This window comes from Phodopus roborovskii, unplaced genomic scaffold, assembly GCF_943737965.1.
Source record: "Phodopus roborovskii unplaced genomic scaffold, PHOROB, whole genome shotgun sequence".
NCBI lineage: Eukaryota > Metazoa > Chordata > Mammalia > Rodentia > Cricetidae > Phodopus > Phodopus roborovskii.
The window spans coordinates 397,708-424,160 of record NW_026125952.1 but is presented as its reverse complement, the minus strand read 5'-3'; the positions used below and the strand labels follow the sequence as shown (position 1 = coordinate 424,160).

The window sequence follows — 26,453 nt, the reverse complement described above, 5'->3', positions numbered from 1 at the left end:
TATTTTATTCTGTCATGCTCAAAGGACACACAAAGCAGAGGCATTTAAAAAAAAGTCAAAGTAAAATATATTACAAAGAAGTATTACACACAATGGAAATCAAATTGTAAAGAAAGTCATATGCAAAGCCCTTCCAAATTCACATTTCCCTCCCATAACTATGTATACATGTAGGACTTGTACTTTGGTCCAAATTATTTGTAACCATGGCTACCTAATTCACTTTAAAGAATACAACTCAAGAAAAGCTTCTCAATTTACCCCAGTAAATTTCTAGTGCCTATTTAGGTGGACGATTAGAAGTCCTTTCAAAAAGATCAATTACAATCTAATAAAATATACCACAAGATGAATTATCCTAATAGTGCTATTTCTTTACTAATATATAAAATTAAACTTTCATTTCTAAATAGAAATTTTAAAAAATCACGGCGAGCCAAAAAGTACAAACATCTAGTGTGCTAATGCTGGAAGGAAGTCTCAAGTCAGTGACTTGCAACCTCTGTCACACAGTAGTGGAGTTCAGTCAACATGAAATGCACCAAGTAATTTGTGACTTGTCACCCTATTTATAGATCTGAGTAGATACAAAATGTGGTACTTTCATAAACCTAAAATTTCAACAACAAGAATTATACATACTAACAGATTATCATCAGAAAGTGTACCTAGCAATGATTTAATAGTATCTCTTAGATCCATCATTAGTGATAAATAAACACTTTGAGTCTTTATGCCTAAAGAAAAGTAGTACTTCTGCCTCTCTAAGTATTACAATCTACTGGGAGACCTGAGACATACACACAAACTCAAATGTAACACACTATTAAGTTAGATGCTATGAGAACAACACGGGATGGTTAAGTGAGAAGGGACCAGTGAATTCCAAAGCCAATGACAGAAAAGGAAGAGTAAACACTAGTTACTATCAGCAATGCCTTTAGGCTAAGTGTAATAATGTCAGCACCAAGGTAAGAATCTCTATCCATCTTCATGTTTTTAGTCAAAGAAGGTGAACATAGTAAAGATCAATAAAACTGGGCCTGGGAAGCAAGCATAAGATCCTGAATTTTTATCCAGAAGGAGTTTTTTAAAAGCTGAGCATGATGGCCTTCATATATAATGTAAGCATTGGAAAGGCAATGCTAGACAGATCCCTGCAGTACACTACTAGTCCATTTGGCAAACTCTGGGACAGTGTGGACCTCTCTTAAAAACAAGGCGAACTGTAACCGAGGAAAAACATTCTCTCTGCCTCCATTCTCTCTCTCTCTCTCTCTCTCTCTCTCTCTCTCTCTCTCTCTCTCTCTCTCTCTCTCTCTCTCTCTCTCTCTCTCTCTCTCTCTCTCTCTCACACACACACACACACACACACACACACACAAACACACAGGCAAGTTATGAAAACTCAGCCCCAGAGTGACAACACACTGTACTTAAATTGAAGGCTTAGTTTTATAAAATAAGCTTAGTAATGTGCTACATTACTGCTAATATATTCCTTACAAATAACTGAGATCTACAAATAAAAAAAAAATTGTGTAGTTAAAGATTTTTTTTTCTTTTCGGCAAATTCTAATTTGTAATCCAGTCAACTCCCTCATTTACAAATTCAGATATAAAAATTCTCCCAGTTGTTCTCTTTATTTCAAACTGTACTCAGAAGGGCAACTTGACAACAACAAAAAATCCTGCCTTTGCATAACCTGTGCAAAGCTATTTAACAGTGCTTGGAAATGAACTAATAGCAGCGAGAGTTTCCTTTCCTCTCGTTTTATTATATTTTCAAAATTCTTGGGTCACAATCAACCATGTAAATAAAGCCTGCAACGCATACTGGTTTACAACAATGCAACAATTCCAAGTTAAGGTGAGTATTAAGAATTCCCCAATGGCAAGGGCAAGCTGGTTAGCAAACTGGATTTGACTGAGTGACTTTGCCTCAATGACAAGGTGGAAGAGCAAATGAGGATGATTTCCAGCATCAACTTCGGGCCTCTACGTGCACCCACACACTTATGCATGTGTGCCTGCACTCAGTCAAAAATAAGCAAACACACATATGGACCCCACACACATACACAAAAAACCGAGGAAGGAAGGAGAGAGACAAGGTTAAGAAAGAATTCCCCTATCCAGGCACAGTGGTTCATGCCTATAATCCTATTACTTAAGGACACTGAGCCAGAAGATCACTGGTTTTGAGGCCAGCATGGGTTAGAAGTTGAGATTTTTGCCTAGAGAACCCCCTACATAAATTCTAAATGTTATTTGATAAAGGTACAGAAAATGCCTTCCAACGTAATTCCAGGAAGCTATTTCCAAGTTTTTCTCTATGCTAGTATTAAGAAGGGAGACTACTGCTTTGCTGTAGAACAATCTTTGTCCACTGTAAATATGTATTGTTTTCATTGAAAAATAAAGCGGATTGTCTGATAGCTAGGCAAGATTTTCCAGGCAGACAGAATGCTGGGAAGAAAGAGGGCAGAGTCAAAGGAGTCTCCAGCCTAACAGAAAAGAAGCAGGCATGCAGGAGAGGTAAAAGCCATGAGTTTCCGGGTAGCACATAGATTAAGTCGTAAAAGCTAGTTAGTAATAAGCCTGAGCTATGGACCTAGCATTTGCAATTAATATTAAGTCTCTGTGTTGGTTATTTGGGAACTGGCAGGTGGGAAAGAAAAGACCTCCTACAGTACTTGTCCCCACTAATGCAATTCTAACCTATTCCTCCAGGTCCATTCCCTGTGTGGAGTTCTCAGTAGGGTCTCTACTATCTCCTTCTGACTTCAAGCAGTCTACAACAACCAGCCTGCAGCAGTCCCACCTAATCCTGCGGCAGTCCCACCTCATCCGCATAGTATTAGGCTCCCATTCATCACTGAAATTGTTCATAGGATTGAGCTTTTATGGTACAACTATGTATTTTCACAAGAATTATGTAATTGTGCTCTCTCTCTCTCTCTCTCTCTCACCTAGCACACACACAGGTAGTGCATAGGGCGTAAAGATACTGGACAGAGATTGCTCACACCCTGTCTGAGACTAACAGGATGGCATGAGATCTCATCACACTATTCTGTATGGCAATTTAAATTTTATGAAATATTTTTTCTGGATTCATCAATAATTTGCATCATGGTTTGCCACAAACAGCTAAAAAGTGAAATCATGGAAATGAGGGGCAAGGCTATTTGTCACATTGTCAATCATTCCATACACTGATGTTTATAGCCCTTTGGTGAGCTGATAAGGTACCTGAGCATAGGGGCCATACCTTTCTCTTCTGCCTTCCCATACAGTACATGCATGAGTCTGATAAGAAAGTTAATGTTAAGTACTTAATTATCTACAACAGTTTTAAGTGTAGCACAGCCAAACAACCTGTTTTGGTTCTTTTAAAATTTACATCAAATTTAATTTGCCCATTATCTTTATCCACACAGATTCCCATTCATCCATTACCCAGTTTCTCCTATTATCGATATCTTATCTCAAAGAACTACATCTGTTTTAAAGTAAGAAGCTAATATCAGTGCCATACTATCAACTAAACCCCCGACTATTTGAACCTCATCACTTTTCCCTTTAATTCCATCTTCCTGTTCCCTCTCAGGATTATATTTAGTCATCATGTCGCCTTAGTTTCCTCTGGTCTGTGACAGTGTCTCATACTGTTTTCCCCATGATCTTGGCAAGTTTGAAGTACACTGGTCAGATGCCTCTCAGGACAGACTTTACCCTATGTTTTTCTCATATGGTTAGACTGGGAGACATTATGAATTTTGGGGGAAAGAGTAAAAATGATATACAACTTTCACATTCTACCATGCCAGAGAACACCTGATAGAATACTAACTTACTAGGGTGACATCAACTTTGATCACTTGGTAAATAAACCCAGTATGTGTAGGATTTCTTCATGGCTTTTTCCATTTCCACATTGTGTATTTGAAAGTAAATCATTTTATCATTCTACACTAAGTATTTGGGAATCAATAAGACAAACCTACACTTGAAGAAAGTTTTATATTCTTTATAAAACTCTAACTTCATTGTTACTCAATCCGGCTGTACTTCTTAGTCAGAGATCCTAGAATATTCAAGAAAATATCAAGTGACTATAATTAGCAATATATGAGAAATTACTGAAAAGTGATATTCATCATCTTAGAGGTTAAATGGGGTGGATTTCTCATAATTCAGTTTTTATTTGGAAACATGTCTTCAAAAAATCCTTGAATTAAACACCTCAAGTATCATATTACAGTGATGAAAAATGAACTGGAGACATATTTATTAGTGCAGTTTAGTTATGCCATAGTCACCTTTCTCAGTGTAAGATATTCCACCTATTTTTGAAGTAGAGGTGCCTGTGAAATGTAAAATATGCTAACTTACATTCCTTTTAAGCCAACATACATTCCTTCTAACAATGCTTCTTGTACACTGGTAATGATCACTGTTTGCATACAGATTTTCCTACATCCTTATATTTTCCAAAATAACACTTGAAAGTCCCAGAACAAAGTTGATGAAAAGTTTGTACCTTTAGATATCTCCAAAGCTCTATAAAGTACCAAAACCTTAACATATTCCACATCAGGGAGACTGAAGCTGTTCTTAGCAAAACCATGGAAAGAAAAAGCCCAAAAGTTTCACAAGATTTAGAGCCTCTTGTCTTAAAAGCTATGAGTTCACTTGGATTAGAGAGAAACTTTGAGCTATCAGAAAATATTCCCTACTATTATTTCCAAATTCACTAGATTACAAGTTGCAGCTATTCCAGAAAAAACTGGGAGGAGTTGAGAGATGGCTCAGCAGTTAAGAACACTGGCTGCTCTTGCAGAAATCCTGATTTCACTTCCCAGGACCTACACAGTGGCTCAAAACCACAAGTAACTTCAGTTCCAGATGGAGATCCAACACCTCTTCTGCACTTCACAGGTACCAGGAAGTCATGTGGTGCCCAGACACAGATGGCATGTAAAAGATTCATATACACAAAATCAAAAATACACAAGCAAAATTGCTGGGAAATAGATTTGGCCTCTTATTCATATCAATAATAGTTATCATGGTAGATAACAATTAACTGAAAGTTAACTATAGTTAGTGCTTCATGTGTATTTTTTCACAAAATATCCATAATACCCTGTAGTGTATGTATTCTGATTTTCATGTTATGGATTCGAATACCGGGTTTCAAAAAGACTAAGGAAATTTACCCAAATTCATAAAATCAGTATATGACAGAACTAAAATTCAAATTTAGACATCCTTTAACAGCAGCAAATCTTATGTTATTTCACTACATTTGCCAGTTTTCGCTTATTTTACCTTCTACGGCTATTGTTTTAAGAAATTCTTGGGCCAGCAATATGGCTAACTGGTGTATACCTGCAATCAAACCAGATAAACTGAGTTTGATTCTTAAGTCCCACATAGTGGAGAGAGAATCACATTCCACAAGTTGTCCTCTGGCATTCATACATGCACAATAAATAAATAAGCAAGCAAATAAATCAATAAATAAACTTAAGAGAAATCTTTATATAAGACTGATAAAATATTATAAAGATTAATACTTCCTGACATAGTGACATGTACCTATAATCCCAGTTAGTTGATAAACTGAAGGATGATAATTACATGAGCCTAAGACCTGAAACCAGCCTGAGCAGCATAGTGAGAGACACTATTTCAAAGGTAATACAGGGTTTCTCTCTATTTTTTTGGAACTTGTCCTGGAACTAGCTCTGTAGACCAGGCTGGCCTTGAACTCACAGAGATACCCATTACAAACACGGGATCCTCTAATGGTAGAAAGGGTTCAGTATTTGACCCTGTCTGTTAATGTTATGGAGTTACTGTTAATTAAAAATGTTACTCTTCAATACAATCTAGGCCTCAAGGTCACTCACTGCTTTTAAACAATAAAAATAACATAAAAGCCAGGCAGTGGTGGCACACACCTTTAATCCTAGCACCCATGAGGCAGAGGCAGGCAGATCTCTGAGTTCAAGGCCACCCTGGTCTACCGAGCATGTTCCAGGACAGCCAGGGTAGTTACACAGAGAAATCCTGTCTCAGAAAACCAAAACTGAAACCAAAAACAAAAGAAAATAATAATAATAACAATGACAATAATAAAATTTAGATACTTAAGGAAAATTTAAATTATAATTATAAAATATAAATCCTAAACTAATACATGATTTTAATTATTAGATCTAACCAGCCCTTAATCAAAGTCTGAAATAACTCTGCTACAGGGAAATGGATGAATTAAGACTAGAATAATAAGGGGAAAGAATAGATGTACTGAATGTGCTAGCAATAGGCTCTACATATCAGGTCCCTTTTGCATTGCAACACATGTAAGCTGATTGTAAAGTACAATGTGATAATTAGTATTTATCAAGTGTTTCCTATGAGCCAGGCACTGTGATAAGCTCTTTACATGTTTATTTTATTTTATTCTCACAATAATCTTCTGAAGCAGCTGGTATTATTTTCATTGCAGACACTCTGACAAAGAAACTAAGGCTCAGATGGATTAAAGAACTTGTTCCAAATCACATACTTGTCCAATCCCTGATAGAGTAAAAATCACCACTTAAAAACTAAGTATACAGAATAACAAATAATGTACTACCATGGTTGATGCCTCCTGCTAATTAGATCATCTGTTGACTTATTGAAGTTGTCTTGAGCACAGATGTGGCTCATTATAAATTTTGTATCATTCTTCATTTCAAAGCCTGCTCTAAAGTAATAGCAAGAAAACCTGGAGATTATTTTTAGTGTCATTTTTTGTTTATTTTTAAGATTATCATTTAATTACAACATTTTCCCTTCCCTTTAAGATTTTCCTATTGTTGTTGCTCTTGTTTGGCAGTGCTGAGGATCAAAACCAAGGTCTTGTGTAACACAAGCAATTATTCTGTCCCCGAATACCATCCCTATTCCTTGATACACTTTTTTTTTGAGACAGGGTATCAATACATAGTCCACACTCATGATCCTTTTGCCTCAGCCTCCAGAGTCCTGGTGTTAGAGGCATGCACTACTGTTACCCATCTCCCCAGGAGTTTTATGCATACTGTTAGTGGGTTGTGCCTGTAGGTTTCTGAAGAAAACGGCTGTCATATGAATTATATTGCCTGTTCATAAAACTGTCTCTATTTGGAACCTTTTTCTTGTACATGGACAAATGCAAGTATATAATGAAAACATTATGACATGCTTTCACAAAAGTGTCAGTGACATAAGACTACAGGAAATGACTATTCAGGGGAAATGGGGCTAACAAGTACCCTAGGCTATTCTTGCAACTTTGGGAGTATCTTTAAAGAAAAGCCCTTCCTTCAAATAAATCACACTGTTAGAAGCAACAGTCAAAGCACAATAATTGGAACAAGTAATATTCTAACATTATAGATCTTCCATTCAAAAATTCCAGACTGGTGTTACTCTTAAGATTTTGAAAATAAACTGTTCATCCTCCCACTTTCCTTCCTTAATCACTATCATTAAGAACTCAGTAGAACTGTTTTCTGTATAGATTTCAATCCTCTTTGGGAGAATAGAATCCTGATAATAGAATAAAAGGAATTTGAATGATTATAAGAGCATTAAAAACAATGGAATGGTGATTTACAGACAAAATAAATGTTTTCCATCCTGTCACTTTCTCTGTGTAACAAATTCCAGCAGTAAGGAAACTGTGTCCTAAAGGCACTTCCTGCTAATGTTACAGGCCTTCTAATTCCGGTCAGTCAGTCACCAGGCAGCCTTCCCATATAAGGATAAGCAAAAACACAAATCCTCAAACAGCTGATGTGAAGTCACAGGGCAGGCATATGAGAACCAAATATGGTAGCTAAAATCTGCAGTTCACAGGATGCCTTTTTAAAAAAGAAGGCTGTAAGCATCTACTCTATCAGTTCTTGACTCACAAGAAAAGCAATACTAGTGTTAACCTGATAACAACTCTTAGCCAGTCTATAGTGTGTCACATTAGCTGGCCATCTTTCCTTTTTCCTTTTCTGCTGACAGACTATTGAGAAACGTGTGGCCAAGGGGTGTGCATATAACATCTGTAAAGTCATACAACATACCTCCTCCAAAAGAAGCAAATGCATTTCCCAAGTGTCCCAGGAAACTAGCTCTGTCCCACTACAGAAAAAGCTCACTGTGACAAGAAAAACAAATCCACAGGTATGACATAAATCGATAAGGCTAAGATGTATGTTGTCTTCACCTACAAGTAGAGCCAGATTCTAAGAGTTGTTCCACAGCCCTGAAGATTCCTCTCCAGAAAATCATGAGAATTAAAGGGCACACACAAGCATCATCTTCATTTTCAGTGATCATAATGTTCCTATCATATGATCAAAGGAGTTGCTGGTGCTGAGGGTGGTTAAGTCAGAGAAGGTGAAGTAAAATCAAAGGCTTTTGCCCAGTGTGTGCCAACAGCCATGGAAATGCTCATAATTCTTAATCTTGTAATTTCATGTTCAGATTCCTTATTTAAGTAAATAAAAGAGAGAAAATTATGTCTCTGAAGAAACTGGTGAGTTTAGTTCTGTTTCTTTTCACCAGTAGAGATGCGAAAGTTTTCTGTATATATACCCATTCAGACTCACGTAAATGTTTGTGATGTGGTTGCTTGAAAGGGTACTGTGTGCACACTGAAAGCAAGAACATACTGTATTATTGTGTAGCAACGTGGGGAAACATCAACAACATCAAAACGAAATGCTAGAAAAGTATGTATTTTTGTGATTTCAACTGTGAAAAGAAAAAGAAAAGCTTATTAAAAGACGAGCAAGAACTTAAAGACTACTATGCGCTCCTTCCTCAGAAACCCTACCAGAGATGTACTTCTTTGTGAAATCCCTTCACTCTGATGATGGTAGGACTTCTTGTTTATAGTCCAGAGAATATGGCAAAAGGGGATGGGATACCACTGTAATATTATGCTAGACCAGGCTCTCTTTACAAGATTAACCCTGGAGTTTCCTTTGTCTACAATGAAGGAAACAAAATCTGGAGTCTCAAGAAAAATGAGTGCTATCAACAAGCACACGAATATGAAAGTAGATTCTGACTTAGCGCAGCCTCCCAGCCAGAAGCCAGTACTAGCTCACACCTTGACTGCAGGTTTGCAGAGAATTCAACGAAACTATACCAGAACTTCTGACCCACAGACACTATAATACAATGAATAGATGTTGATTTCAGATGAAGAACTTTCAATAATCTGCTCTATATCACAGAAAACCACTACAGGACCAAACTGACTTGGCCTTGAATCTCAGATAATTTCTGCTGTTGTGTATGGCTGAGCAAGGCGATTAACCCTTTGAGTTGCAAATTCATCATTTGTTTGCTGAGAATAATAATAGTAATAATAATAATAATAATAATAATAACACCCATCTCTCAGAAATTTAGCCCAAAAATCATAAATAAGAGAAGCTGTGGGCCTATTGCATTACCTACTAGAAAATTAGTTGGGTTGTAAATTATAAGTTCTCACATGGCTGAGACCTTGCCCTTTTGTTCATCATGTCATTTAGTAGCTACTGTATCTGACTCACAGCTTATTTTATAAATATGTAGCTAGTGAATTAATAAATAAATGAAAGTAAGCTCTAATGTGCCAGAGAGAGAGAGAGAGAGAGAGAGAGAGAGAGAGAGAGAGAGAGAGAGAGAGAATTAGAAAGAATCACTGCCCTCAAAGTATTAAACATAATGAATGACTCCATGGTGAGAAAGCCACAATACAGGAAAAATCACTTCTGGGGTTTTATGAGAATGAAAGTGTGTAGATGAGGAATCAGACTTTTGAATCAAACATAATAAGATTTACATGTATAATTCAATAAAACCTTTCTGAAGATGCTATCATTACCAATAAAAAAACAACCCATGAGGATATAAGGTGCTAAAAGATCAATGCAGTTGCTAGGAAGCCACTGTGAGGCAAATGATATGTGACATGCTGGCAAATGTTTGAGCAAGTAATGTTTCTCATTCATATTACAGGGCTCTGAGTAACCAAAACCCAGTAAAAAACTAAAGGACCACTGGCAAAACAAATTCTCCTTCCAAAGCTTTGAAAGCTGCAAATTACAACAAAATTCTTAACGTTCAAGGCTCACAAGTTATATCGTTTAAACAACAGTTGATAAGATAGTTGTAACGTAACAGTCTATCAGAAAGCTGACTGTAAAGTAAATGTTGTCAAACAATACTTTCATTAAACAAAAAATTCTTAAGCCTCAAAGTCAATCGTCACATAAAAAAATATCTAGCCACATTATAAAATTGCTACATTTTTTTTCCTGAAATTGGCTATATCACGTGGCAATTCACTCCAAAAAGAAAAGCGCTGCCACCCCCCAGCATAAAGATAAGTATGCAGCAGTAGGAAAAGTTCCGAAGTCAATAAGCTTCGATCCTCAAGGCCTGACAATTCAATTTATCACTTTTGTTCATGGTAAAAATTCCACCAATATTCATGTCTGAGAAGAAGAGGTAACAAAAAATATTGTGAAATAACAAGGAGTTAGAAACTCATTGCCCAAACCTCAAAAAGTTCCCCAAACCATTCTGTGAATAATACAAATAATACCCATACTACCGCACAGAGCCGTATGCAAGTTCTCAGAACTATAGTTCTTCATTATTTTCCACCAAAAGAAAATAAGCCACTGTCCTCTTTTCCCCAAAGGAAAAGGAAGATGTTTTTATATTTGTTTCACTGCATTTCATGCCCTATGAAATGGTTTTCCCATAAACAAAACCTGCCCCAATATAAGAAGCATATTTTTAAGACATTGACTTTCTAAAATTCAAAAGGAGTACTACAGTAGAAAGAAAAAAAAGAGGTAAAAAGAAAAAAATTCAAGGACATTTGAACAATTGCTAATTGCAACAATCAAGTCAGGACAGATAGCATCTCAGCCAGCTTACTCTAGAAAAGCATTAAATGCAGGAACAAATTGTCCAAATTGTCATCATGATCAAATTCCTAGAAATGAATCACAACTACAAATCCATTTATTTGTTATTGTTTGGATTTTTGCTTGTTTTCAAGGGAAGATTTTGCTATCCATCCTTTGCTGGTCTAGTAATTGCAATGTAAAGCAGGTCATCCTAAATTCCTTACCTTAGCCTCAGGGAGGAAAAAAAAAGAATGCTAGGAATAAAGTCATGCACAAATAGTCCTGTCTGGCTTTCAGTTCAACTTTTATAATTCAGTTTATTTATCCTTAATCATTACTATATAAAGGCCCAATAACAGGAGACCTCAAATCTCCATATGTGTTTTATAACAGGATAATATTTGCAAATACTTCTTTCTGATTTTGTATATCATGTGTTCAACTATAAAGCTATAAAGCAAACTATAAAGCAAGCAATTTCATTATTTATTTTTGTGAACAGATTTTATTTTAGCACACTGGAAAATTTAAAAGCTGCTGCCTAGTTAAAAAGTCATCATCAGACCATCAGGTATAGTTGACTTACAATAAAGGAGTTCAAATGGCTTTATGCAAACATTTGACATTGTAATTTGTTTTACTTCTAAAAGAAATTCGTTGGAAATCCCCACAGGAAAATATATATTGATAAATGTTTAACAATCTATTTTTTTATTTCAGTGTTTCTTTGAGACTGCACAGGCTGACTGGGGAAATGATTATTGGTCTAGTTACACAAACACACGGTATGCACAAACAGGAAAAAATGAACTAGAGGCATCATTCAGGTGACAGAGTGATTGTCTAGCACTGGAAGGTAAAGGCAAGAGGATCATGGCTTTAAGGGTAAATCGGGAGCTAGTTTAGGACATGTGGGGTCCTCTCTCAGAGAAGAAAAAAGGAAGAAATCAGCATGTCCAAAATCATTTGCCCTAGGCTTTTCTCAGTAAATACTAAATACATACAAACTGGTGGTGAATCTCTGTCATACTCCTCATATTTAAAAGACTACACATTTGTTCAGAAAGCACTTTTTAACAGAAATAAAATACCAATTTTTTTTTCTGACTATCTCAGCTACAGTATTGTACCCCCACTCCCAGCCCCAGTCAACAACTGATGAGGTGCTATCATTACAAAGAGAATGAAAAGATTTTACTTCATTAGACCAGAAAACTCTGTTCCCAGGATAACAAATTCATTTGCTGCAGGAAAAGTAACAAGTCTGAAGCCTGAGCTGAACACAGTGCCCCAGATGACATTCCAGAGAGCACCACAAATGTACTCCCACACTCAGGCCAATAAAACATGCTCCGAACCGTCTGGCTGAGAAGAGCTGCCATATATCGCCTAATTAGTTAAGCAAGACCAGAGTCAAATGGTCCAAAAAATTAGTAAGCTCGTAAATAAAGACTGCTAAAACAGAAGTTTGAGCACTGTACTTGCAAATTTTGTGCAATGTAATTGCTGCCAAAAGGAACAGTCTGTCCAGCAATAAGTACTACTGGCAGAAGTACTGAAGGGCCTGAAACATTAACCTACTTGTTATCAAACAAGCCTGTCATAATTTTTAAGGTATTGCAAGAAAACATAGTACACCCAAGACATAAGTTAGAACATCAACATGTCCTTGTACCTCTTTCCTGCTCTATGGGGTGACAAATGTGGTCCAACTAAGAGACCTGTATCTTTTATAATGAGCAGTAAGCACACACGCCCTTTGCTCTGGAAGGAATCACAATGTTTCAATGCTGTTTGTATGTATAATAAGAGAATACTAAAACCAGTGGCTCTGCCTACAAGTTGTGCACAATAGCAAAAGATCAACAAAGGATACTGTTGCCAACAACTACCACTTACAATATACTTTGGCTATAAAATAGCTTCTCATTCTTGTCCTACAGGTTTTCCAAGGTGAAGCTAATCTGATAATCAAATGCTGTGTGGGGTGATGAAAGCCTATAATTTTACCACCTGATTAAGTAAAAACATTGTGGGAGTTAATTTGTATAACAATTCAATTAAAAATATAAATCATGGATGCTTCAAAAATTCATTGAGCAGACTTAACTTTCTACCTCCAGACATAATGCATTCACTCAAGAGTCCCTTGTAAGGTAACCTACCTTTTGTGAAATTGATTCTTGTCAGTGATGTTACATTTTAACTTCTCTTATTATAAAACCAAGTCTCTTTGTGTGTGCCAAAAGATGAGAGTGAATCATGACCTCACTGAAAGTCTAGACAAGCTGAAAAGCATTTATTCACTTAACAAACACTTCTGTCTTAGGCATCCTGATCCTGCTTCAGTGTAGAGTTGCTGAAATCAATCTAATTTTATTCAAGTTAAAGGACAGACAACTGGCAATTAACAAAAGAAAACCCTTACTAAAATTAATATACACGGGGTTAGTGATGTAGCTCAGTGGTAGAGCGTTTTGTCTAGCATGCTCTAGGCCCTGGGCTCATATCCCAGTGCTAGAAAAAAAAGTGCTAATAAAGGATAGGAAAGAAAGACTAATGACTGGTGTAAGAACTAAAACTTATGCAAACAAAACTTTTTTTTTTACTTTGTTTATCTATAAGAATAGGCATACCTTAAAGAAAATAAAATTACAGGAACTGAATTATGCATTTTATATTTTTTTAAGTGTGCAAATGATTGCTATAAATGTGCCCCAATTCCCTTTAGGTTCCAATAGGAATCAATAAGCCCCCAAAAGAAAGAAGCTGGCGAATATATGGGCTAGTTTTATAACAACACAGAAAGATCTGTTTCATTTTCTTCATTAACATGAATACTAAGGGGAGTGACTTATTCTAAGGCATCACCTAGTGATCTGATGACACCAAATTTGCTGAAAAGTATCTAATTGCCATAGCATCAAACTACCTGTCTTTCAAAGTACCTTATGTATAATTAACCACAGACAGATGTCGTAAATATTATGTTGCTTTGTTTCTCAGCAAATACAGTTTCCTCAAACATGTATGGATCTTTAAAAATATCTATATAACAAATGTTTTTTAATAATTTGTTATAGAATACAACAAGCTTTTAATACTAGCCATTTGATGACTTTGTAGGAAAACAGAGCAAAAGCAACGACCTTCTAGAATGAATGAAACTCCTTATAAATAACTGCACTTTTGTCTTGATATAAAAACACAGAAAGTATTGGAAAAAGAATACTAACTTAACATTCCCTGCTTGACGAATCTTACCTAAATTAGGGCTTGATAAATAAGTAGCAATTTTCATTTTTCCCTCAGCCCATGTTTATATGCAACACCCAGCAAAGTAACCACTGCCCCCATATTCTATGGGGAGAATAAGATATGCAAATGCTATTTCCGTTTCATAAACATTTAAAATTTCAATTTGCCATACTTCAGTGAAACACTTACAAATACTTCCCTGCCTGCTATTACACTAAGCACTTTGCCTATCTCATATTAGTTAATGAGAAAACAGTTTGCACAGTAGTTAACTTTCTGCCAAAACAGCACAGCCAGAAAATGGTAGATCAAAGGATTCAAACCAAACAGATCAACATTTAAACATATAATGAAAGCAAAAATTACCATGTTTACTTGAATATCACACTTGAAATAGTTACACTCAAGTAATATACATCTTGTCAGACACATTTTCAAGCATTAATTTGTTTTCAAATCCAATTATGAAACTAAAAATAGACTTTAAATGCCATTACATGAATTTATACACCAAACTTGTTTTATGATCATTAGAAGAGCATTAGGTGCTTCTTGCTTCAGGAAAAGTCTTAGGAAATTTCTTTAGTTATGTGGTGTTTATTAAACCCAGTAAGATTTTAAGATCTACATCTTAACTCAAGACTGGAGTTTGGTGCAATCAAATTATATTTTTCCTCTTTATCTAATGGTATGGTACTAAATACTTTTTCACCTTGAGGCTACACTGAATACATTCATTTCTCAAATAAAGACACACATTCTACACATTCAGAAAATGGTTTGCTGAAATAAATCAAATTCTACTTGAGAATTTTATTCAAAGAAAAAAAACTGGCCATTTTCACTACAAAAGATTTATGAAAAGTAAATCTTTGATCAGTTTTGAATTCATATTCAGAGTTCATCTACAACAAGTACTCAGCTGAGATGAATAGTCCAGGTACTATTTTGTCACTGTATCCCTCTGGGATTCATTTAAATGAAGGTATAATTTGTAAGGACCTGTAAATTCTACTACAACACCCTATGCAGTTTATTTTACTTAAATTAAGTCACAAATATATCCTGTAATTACTACATGTTTATGGAGTTTATCGGTAATGTTATAAATTTTTCCATGCAAAAAGGACGGCTGCAATCATTTTACACTTTTCTACCAAGATGCTTTGTGAATTGCAGTAATTTCCCATTTGGATTTGCAGAGGGGAGAGCCACACCTCCCTTGGGACTAAAAACATATTTCCTTGGAATGGTTTACTCTAAAAAGCAAATGCCTCTGGCTTCATCAACATATCCAGTCACAGGGGAAAAAAAGGCTCCTGTGCTCTTTCATGCAACCAAGAGAGAGGACAATTTGGGATATATACACTGCATGATTAATGCCAATAAATCTGGTACCATTTTGTAGCCTTTGCATAAATCAGGCTGATACATATAAATAAATGTATACAATAACTAATAATTTATTTTTAAAGTGGAAGAGGAACTGGGAAGCAGAGTACATGTCAGTAATTCCAACAATCAAGAAGCAAAGGCAGGAGGATCAACACATGATCAAGGCCAGACTGGTCTCCAAAACTAAAGAGGGGACCAAGGGCTAGGGACACAACTCCCTGGTAAACTGTTTTTCTAGCAATTATATGGCCCTGTACTCAACTCCCAACTCTAAAAAATGGGTGGAAGGATGAAATGCCAAACTTGAGTTATTTTGCCTGAATTGGGAAGTGAGATTTTTGTCATTTTCATCCCCATTACTTTCTATTGCCCCCTTCCTTCTCTTGCTGAAAACCTTGTCAAGATATTAAATTGCCCTCCCATAGCCCTCTTCTTATTCCTGTCTTTTGTGTGTGATCCACTGAATTTAATTAGAGTTGCTTCTATGAGCATGAGTGGAAGGTTATTTGCTGGCAACTTATCAGTGTTCATGTCACTGAAAAATTAAAAAAGGATACTCCGTGTCCAGGAAACATTAACTGCCACTACTCCCTCAGAAGTGGCTGGGCCTTACTAGCTACCTGACCTATCCATAATGAAATGATGATAGGCTCATTATTGTGCAAGTTTTGCCCTGGTAGCCACAGCTACAGTAATTTCATGAGTGCAACAGCTGTCCTGATGACTTTTTGCTGCACATCACGCATATTTCTGCTGCCTATTGTAAGATGTTTTCCTAGAGTTGGAAAACTTAAAAGGCTTCTTTGCACTATTACTCTAACTTTTTGGCCTCTGTAAGTTACATATACCATGACCAGCACTGCCATCACCACCACACCACCACCATGGTTTACTGGAGTTGATTAAGAGTAATTTCTTTACTTTTGTCATATAGACCTATGAATTTTACCTCAACTTGTTCCCCCAAACAACATCAACTCCAAGCATGGACCCTTCTTATAGAAAGACACTACTAGTTCTCAAATGGATACTGTTTTCAGCCTTTCAGCTCTAGTTTTCTCAAGTCTTCAGCGCTCTCGCTCTCTCTCTCTCTCTCTCTCTCTCTCTCTCTCTCTTGTTCTCTCAAGTCCTCAGCTCTTTCTCTCTCTCTCTCTCTTGCTCTCTCAAGTCCTCAGCTCTCTCTCTCTCTCCTCTCACTCCCTCCCTCCATCCTTTTGTATGTGTGTGTGCACGTTCATGTGTATGTGTTGCATAATTTAACTAATTGATTTTTCCCCCATGGTGTACCTATTGTTCAAAACACAAAAGGATAAAAGGTGAATCACATTCACATGGATGCTAATCTAATAATTGTATACCACTTATGAACAAAATTTTAGTATGGCTTTCCAAGATTTCACAAGCTGATGGTCCTCATATTGCACAGTAAAAGACAATGGAATGTTTACAGGACACTCAACATTCCCTCCACCTAATAATGAAAGTCTTGCTCAATTTCTTTGCTCTAATTCCAAAGCAGCCTTCTGGACCATTTCTCCCACACCCAGTCAGTGTACTCTTTCACAGTGACCAAGATACTGGACATTGTCCACATGGAGCACAAAGAAGTACATATAGAATGATTATAAAGATTGTGTCCTTGACTTGACTATTAAGGTTCTAAATCAGAGTCACAAATAAGAAGAAATTAATACTGGTTAAATGACCGGTTGATAGAAACCCAGACCACAAAAAAAGCGGAGACAGCCAGAAGCTATGTCAAGACCAAAGACAGAGGATGAGGAGTAAAGAAATAAAAATAATTATTAGTCAGAAAACTGTACCCCATCAGTAAGGCAGAGTCAGTGATAATCCTTCAGTGGGCTAAGGACAAGTGATGGTAGGCTGCCCAACTACTTAAATATACATAATTAGTATGCTTTATAATATAATGCTGGAAAAGTGAAGACAAGTAGGCAGGAGCAGAGTAGGCTGTGGCACAGAAGGAAAGAGGCCACAGGTCAGGTAATAAGTGGCCAAAGGAATATTTGAGCCAAGGGCAACATGGTTTCCTTGACCTAACTTACTTTTATACCTTACTATGACCAGGAAGTATGAAGCTAGCTAGAAACCTCCATTTTAACATCTTCTAGGTGCTGACAGACAGGGAATGCGTCACACATAGGAAACAATGACTACAATACCCTATTTTTCACTTAAAGCACTGCTTTTCTCCTCTTTTCTTACTAACTTTGTCTACAGACACACTCAGCTACCTACAAAGTACAGTCATTAAAAAGGCACCTTTCCTTTTCATGCCACTTAAGTGCTGAATTCTGATAACTAAACTCTCTCAGAACATTGTCAATATGTACTTGTTTACAAGAACTTAAACTCACAAGCATGTAAGTTCATTTTCTGTGCTGAAGTTAAACACTATCACCACTATAATGATGCTAGTCTTGCATTTATTGAGTGATACTATATACTATACACAGTGTAAGACACATCACATTACCTTTTAGTCGTTAAAAAAGAGTTATGTAATGTTACCATTAGTATCTTCATTTGATAAAGAAATAGTATCTAAGCCAGGCATGGTGGTACATGCCTGTAATCCTGACACTCAGGAGAAAGAAGCTTTGGAGTTCAAGGCCAGCCTGAGCTATGTAAGTTTGAGATTTGTAGGGACTATATAAAATCTTATATAAGGAGACAGACAGTCTCTAGGATGAAAAAAAAAAAAAATGAACCACCAGTAAAGAGTAGTTTGAACTACTAAATAAGACATGACTCTATGTAGCCAAAGAAGTCCTCTGAATTGCTCAATTCCATGGTGTGTGGAAATCGAAATGTCTCATGACTACTTACCAGCTAACAAATATCAGCAATAACTGGAATGAATTCAAGGTACTACCATCCAACCCTTGTACTTCCACACTCACTTCCTCACTTGTCATAATTACTAGGAAACAGAACCAGTCTAGAGGTCCATCAATATAGTAAGAGATAACAAATCCAGTACATACATATAATAGAATTATTCACCCATGAGGAAAAACAAATGACATTCTCCGGAAAAAAAAAAAAGAAAATAATGGAACTATAAATCATTATGTTAAGTGAACTACAAAAACCAGAAACGCAAATGCTGTGTGTTTTCTTACATGTATGAAGTATAAATTGAAATCTGTGTATATGTGCATGCGTAGATCATATAACTGCAGTGGGGACCACGAGAAAGGAAGGTGAGATATTAAGAGAAAGACGAAGAGTGGGAGAGGAACGAGAATACATGTGGCATGAGTGCTAAAGACAGGATTATTTGGGGCACAGGAAGAGACTAACAAGAACACTACAGGCAAGACGGAGTGGGGCAATGAGGAAGAGACATGAATAAATATATTCACATATTACGCATGAAAATATCATAAAGCCGATTATACTGTATGCTAACTTTAAAAAATAGTGTACACATTTTTAACAAAAATGTCTGGAAGGCAACAAAAAGGGACATAGCCCAAAGCCTCAAATTACAATCCTTCATGGTACTTGAACATACCCAGGAAATAAGTGTATCTGGGTACATATGGTCTTGATCACACGGTTATTTATATGCCTTGAGGCCAAAAGTGCTTTAATGATTTCAAAGGGAAATAGAATTTTTTTCAAAATAAAAAGACATGAAAAGCTCTTAACAGAACCTCATCTAAGAACTTTGAAATTCCTGCAGAGTCAACTCTTCTTCAACCTCACCCATCCCCTTACAGCACACGAAGTTTATCCAAGTTTGGGGTTAAAACATCCATAAAGAACATTTTGCTTTTAACATAAATGATAAAGCAGTATTATTAGCAATTACTTCTTCTGGCCATATGTACTAAAGGAAAATCAAAATAACACTGGAAAAAGAAAATTATTAAAATCTTAAAAATATCCAGGTATGGTGGTGTATGCCTTTATTTCCATCAGACAGAGGCAGACAGATCCCTAAGTTTGAGGCCAAAATGATTTATAGTGAATTCTAGGACAGCCAGTGTTATACAGAGAAACCCTGTCAAAAAAAAAAAAAAACCCTAAAATAAAAGTTACATTTAACTGTACATAACTGTACATAAATGTTTTTTGGGAGTGGATGGGAGTGGGAAGAGGGGAAGGGAAGGGAGGGGGACTGGGGTTAGTATGTAAAATGAATATTTTTAAATAAAAATTGTTTTGTGCAAGTCATGAAAGAAAAGGTGGGCCAGTGAGATGGCTTAGCAAATAAAGACAATTGCCACAAAATGTTATTATCCCAGTTGAATTTTGAACCCACACACTAGGAAGAGAGCTGGCTCCTGCAATTTATCCTCCGACCTCCACACATGTACTGTGAGACACATACACATACACATCGCGCGCATGGACACACACACACACACACACACACTTCATACACATGCTATTATACATGTTCTTTTATATTTAGGCATGCGCTAAATATAAAAACAATTTCTTAAAGAATTAAAGAGAATCTTGGTGTAGTGGTGCACATCTTTAAACCCAGCACCCAGGAAGCAGAAACAGGTGGATCTCAGTTCTATTTTATTAGTACATAACACAAATTTGATTTTACTTCCTTTATCAATTTGCTTAAGTGAGAATATTAAAGTGTTTCTAAATTGTTCAACTAATTTTAATGGGAACCCACTCCTTCAAATGTAATTAGGACACAGATAAAGGCCTATCCAACAACCATCTACATTTGTATGATCTACTTAAAATAGCCTGTGGGGAGCCAGGCATTGATGGTGCACACCTTTAATCCCAGCACTCAGGACACAGAGGCAGGCGGATCTCTGTGAGTTCGAGGCCAGTGTGGTCTACAGGGCTAGTTCCAGGACAGGCTCCAAAGCCACAGAGAAACCCTGTCTCAAAAAACAAAAGGAAGGAAGGAAGGAAGGAAGGAAGGAAGGAAGGAAGGAAGGAAGGAAGGAAGGAAGGAAGGAAGGAAGGAAGAGCAAACCTGTCGGGGGGGAAAACAGATCATTATGAACCATGTTCATATCTTAAAAAAGAGAGGACATGATGGCACACCACTATAGTCAGAGTCATATGTTTGAGTCTATGCCTTTAAAAATCCCGAAAGAATTTAAAAGGGTAGGAAAACTTGCTGAGGGTGGTAGCACATGCTTGTAATACCAGTAGCAATTAGAAAAGCTGAGGTAGGAGAATTGAGGATTTAATAAAACTGGCCAGACTACAAAGTGAAATTCTGCCTCAAAAGAAAAAAGGGAGGTTGCCAGGGACATAGCTTAGCAAAAGATCACTTGACCAGCAAGCCTGAAATCTTGCATTCAACCCTCCCTAGTGCTTTTCAAAAGATCCTAAGGAGCAGTTCCACATTAATAGTAAAGTGGATGAGAGATGAAAGAACTCATCAAGTGATGGGACAGAAGAAACAGATGTCTCAACAGGGTATTCAAAAACATTGAGGCAATAAGATGTGCCTGCCAAATGAGGAAATATAAAAGCAAACAATTTCTGCACATTCCAAGCTTCTCAGGTCAAAGTAATACATTATTTACCAGCATTAACTGTAGCTAACTTCAGCCAAGTGCTAACTTTTCAACAATGCCAAATCATAGATATGGATCCTAGATCTGCTATTACTGTATATAAGATCTTAGGCTACCTGAACGTTCCTGAGTTGGTTTTCTTTTGTATAAAAATCCATACAGATGTAAGGATTAAATCTGGGAAAGAATGGAAAGTGTCTGGCTTTGTGCCTAGAACTTGAAAGCAACTGAGTAAGTAGGAAGTCTTACCATACTCATTACTCCTTCTCTCCTACTTGTGCTTCAAACTTTTGCCAAAGTCCTATCATGCCTAGACCATATTTAGATACACTTTTTCCTTCTATCTGGATGGTTTTGAAAATTATACTTTCTGATATTATAATACATCATGTTCTCCTTCCCTCTCCTCCCTCCAAGCCCTCCCACATACCACCCCTTTGCTGGTTTTCTTTCAAATTCATGGCCTCTTTTTCTTTAATTTTTGGTGTGTGTGTGTGTGTGTGTTCCTGAATACATAAATGCAACCTGCTCTATCTGCATAATGTTATTTGTAATGAATTATTTTTTCCTGCACTTTCTTTTTCTGTTTCCATTTTAATTGAGCATATAGTAAACACCATGATATTTCAAGCAAAGTGTATCTCATGGTTATCACAGCAGTGGTTTCTAATCTATGATACCAGAACTCTGGAGGCTCTGGCAGAAGAATTGTGAGATTTATAGACAGTAGTGAGGAGCAGGAGTTGGGGGAGACAGTAGAGAGATGGGAACAAGTTATTATAAGGATTTGTGAAGCTTTGTATAAACACAAGGTATGTTTTTCATTTAAACACACAACTGTTATTTATAATTCATATATATATATATATGTGTGTGTGTGTATACATATATATGCTATTCTATTAACTAAACTCCAAATTCATTTAGAAGTGTTACAAAGTTAATTGCAGCTTTATATTATTATTTATTCTTTCAATTACTGGATTATAAAAAATTCAACAACTGTATTTCTAAATACAGAAAAACTGGATCCCAGCATACAACTGTAGGGATCCTGGGAGGCTTGAGATAGTCACCTTAAACACAAAATTTAAGAGGGTGCCAAATTCAACAATCAGATTAAATGGACTTAAAGAAAACATCTTGGTATAGTTTGTGCTGCTACAACATAATATCACAGAACAGAGAGTTTATCAACAACAAATTTATTTCCCAGTAGATATGAAGGCTATAAAGTCCAAGGCCAGGGCTTTGGCATCCACTAAAGGCCTCCCTGTTGCTTCTGCAAAAAGTATCATAAGGAAGAGAAGAGAGAGAGATAAGGGGAGATGCAAAGAGGGAAGCAGAGAAACAAGAAGGCACACAAAAGAGGCTGAATGCATCTTTTCATGTAGAACTCACTCCTGTAAAAGCATCAAGTGATGCACAAAAAGCAGGGATCTCTTGAGCTCTTGAAAGTCCCCCTCTTAATACAACCACAATGACAAATGTCAACACAGATTGGGAACAGCTAAAACCATAGAAGAGCTAGTCAAATTAAAATTTTGAAGCAAAAATAAATATGGGACAAAGTTAGAAAATATTAAAGGCATAGTGTAGCAGAGCCAGCATGAGCACGAGAGGAGAGCGGTGAGTCATACAATAGAAGGATTCTATTGAGGAGTTGACTGCGAATGCCTAAAGCAGCATGAAAGACTGGCTCACATTTCACCAGACAAAAAGTGTTAACTAGAATGTCCAGCTGGACCTCCAAAAAGTAAGCTGATCCACAGCACAGGTGCTTTCACGGAGAAAAGGCTTCCTTTGGTGAGAAAGTAAGAACAAGAGACAAGAGGCAGCATGAGGGAGGACAGGGTATTTATGTTGAGAGCCTGAATTTCTATGAGCAGCAGCTGAGGGAGAGTGTCTATTAAGTAGTAAATTCTTGGTATTCAGAAAGCCTGCCAGGTTACCTACATTTCTTTTTCAGAAGGCAAGCAACAACCTCCTTTCCTTTATCATCACCACCACCCACCCACCATTAAGACTGTTTAGTGTGTACTGGGTGCAGCAAACTACATAGCAAGCTTAATCTTGTTTACTCACTACAATTCTGTTATGTATGTATGATTCTAGGAAAAGTACAAAATTTTCAGACAGACCATAACAATAACTAAAATGGTATCAAGTAACACCATTGAACAGTTATTGTTTTAAGCACTGTTAGGCACATTATCTGATTTCATTTTTTAATAGTAAGGTATTATATCTTCATTTTTACTGAGCCTTAGAGGGGAGTTTAACACATGCATATGGGCAGAAATACACACACATGAAGATGAACATGAATATTTAGGAGTTTCTGTATAACAAAGAGTAAGCACTATATTGTGTACACAACCATGTTTAATTTTACTTGGCAGCACCTAGTCAATGCTACTGCCATATTTCTTCTAATCTGTTTTCTGCTGCTGTGATAAATATCATGATCAACAGCAACTTGGGGAGGACAGGATCTATTTCAGTCTATAGCTGACAATACATCATTCACGGAAGACAGAGCAGGAACTTGTTCAGGACTAAAGCAAAAACCAGAGTGATTCTGCTCAATGCTTTTCTTGTACATACCAGGTCCACCTACCTAGTGAAGATAATGCCCACAATAGGCTGGCCCACCTACATCAATTAGCAATCAATAAAATGCCACAGAGAAACACTCATAGGCCAATCTACTAAATGCAATCCTCTAGTTGAGACTCTCTCAGCTCAGTCTGACCTGGCCAGGTTCACAGCTGAAGCTAACTAAGAGATCCTTTTTACTCAACATCACTGCTTTTGTAACAAGGACCTACTGCAGACCTCTATGAATCATTTTCTGCCTTCATTCATCTTTCAAGATACTATTATAACCTATGGCAGCCAATAAAGGCAACACAACCAGAAGTGAAGAAGACCTTGGGAATTTAAATGCAAACTATGTATTGGTGGTCCTTGAAGCTCAGGCCTGAAGATGAAGTAGAAGGATCCAAACTCAAGGACTTCTTAGGCTACCAAATGTGAGAACGAGTTCCAGAGCAACTTAGCAAAACCCAAAGAAGGGAGGGAGGGGAACCAATGAAGAAGCAAGGGAAAGAAGGAGCGTAGGAGGGAGGGGGCAAGCGATGTGTAGCTCTGCAGTACAGCCCTTGTTTAACATGTGTGAGGCCCTAGAGTCACTCACCAGTTCGGGAAGGAAAAAAATCTAAACTCTTTAATCCAGATTAAAGGATCATAAAGATTGTATGTTTTCCCCTAACTCCAAATGTGATAAAGATGTACCATAGCTTATTATATATTGGTGGAGAATTTCCCCCCAATAAACACAAACCTCCTTCCCCTCTTCTACAATCCTACCCTGCTTTCATTTTATTTTCATATACTAGCAAACTAATTTTCCATTCTCTGCTACCAACTGGGAATCCACTAATCAAATTACACTGTTTGAGGTTAATATCAGATTCCACAGGTATAAAGGCTCAGTGAGGAAACACTCTCCACGTAAGAACACACAAGTCCAAAGTATGATCTTACAAACTATATTTAAACTTCTCAATTATAAATTATAAATCCAAGGGATTCCATATCCTCTGTGGTGGTATGAATGAGAATGGCCCCTCCTCATAAGCTCACTTGGTGCCTAGTTAATAGTGCTTCTTTGGGAGACTTAGAAAGTGTGGCCCTGCTCTATGAAGTATATCACTGGGGAGGGGCTTGAGGTTTAAAGGCCAGGATTCCCGATTTTCTTTCTTTGCTTCCTATTCAAGACATGGGCCCTCAGCATTCTGCTCCCATCTGCAGCTTGCTGCTGTGTTCCCTTGCCATGATAGCAACAGACTCTTAGCCCTCTGGGACAATAAGCCCAAACAAACGCTTCCTTTTATAAATTGCCTTTGTCATGGTGTTTTATCACAGCAATAGAAAAGTAACTAATACAGCCTCCACTTGAGATCAATAATCCCCTTCAGCAACTCAAAAAAACTGAGAAAAAATGTTCTATTTACCATTACAATCTACTGTAAGAAACAGGAATGCGCAGCCAGATGGCTAGGTATAGGAGGCTCTGTATCTGTAGTCAGAGTACTTTGTCCTCCAAACATATGGAGTCATGGGACTCAGATTATTCCTGAACCTAGTCATTGTCAAAAGGACAGCCCCACCTTGAAGCCATTGAGTCATAACTCAACCATTTCATTATTAGCATAAAGTCACAACAACTAAAAAAATAAGTCAATACTCTTACCACCAAGAAAATTTCAAGGGTTTGAGAGCTTTGTGTCAAACACCAGGAATGAACACACACACACACACACACACACACACACACACACACACACACACACACACAAATGAAGACTAAATAAGTAATTTTCAAAACTATTAACACAGATTTTTTTTTTTTGAGACAGGGTTTCTCTGCTGTGTAACCGTTCAGTTTGTCCTGGAACCCAGCTGGCCTCAGAGATTCGCCTGCCTCTGCCTCTCAAATGTTGAGATTAAAGGCATGTATCGTTATGCCTGGTGACATTTTATTGTTAATACAATTGAACATTGTCAGAAAAACTTTGGCCGGTTCATCAAGAAATTGATTATCATCATCTAACATGAGTAATTCAATTAAATGGACAACTGCTAAGCAGTATTAACAAGAGTCTATGTAATTTTTTAAATCAGTATGACTGCTTCTTAGGACAGGACAAAAATTCTGTAATGTACTGCTACGTTGTTTTGATCCCTAAGTCCAGATGTAATTGATCACATACATAAAATGAACTGCCCAAAACAATACCTTGGTTCCTCCATTATAAAAAACTATGGAAACTAACATCTTATAAAGTTAGCAGTATAGGTAAAATAAATTCTACCTCTCCTCCTTTACAAAGAAGGCCAATGGAACTGTTGTCCTGCTATTTCAAATGATAAACTAAGTTAGGACTTATGAGTATTTGTTGACTCCAAATTTACAAACTTCAACTTTAAGTCCATCTTTTAGATATTTGTCTAGTGAAATGTCAATCTCTCCATCAGAAAACACTTTTCTTGAAAGGTTAAAAGCTACCAAAAATTCTGTTGATAGGCTTCTACTAAAAGTTGAAATGTATTTATATATAACAAATTTCCAAGACAACCCAATGTGGCTTCCCTAGCTTCTCCCTGAAGAAACACAGAACACCAACTAGTGAGTGGCTTATTTCATCACACTAACATATTGTTCCAAACAGAAATAACTCAGTAAACTAATTAGAAGGATACAGAATAAATACAGGATACTTTTGAATTTACATCAGTGAGG

General features: G+C 36.8%; 1 protein-coding gene across 1 annotated transcript in view; it reads right to left on the bottom strand.

Moving 5' to 3' along the window:
• Positions 1 to 26,453, bottom strand: part of LOC127218129 (SH3 domain-binding glutamic acid-rich-like protein) — an 81,825-nt gene that overhangs the window by 17,299 nt on the left and 38,073 nt on the right. The window lies entirely within an intron of this gene.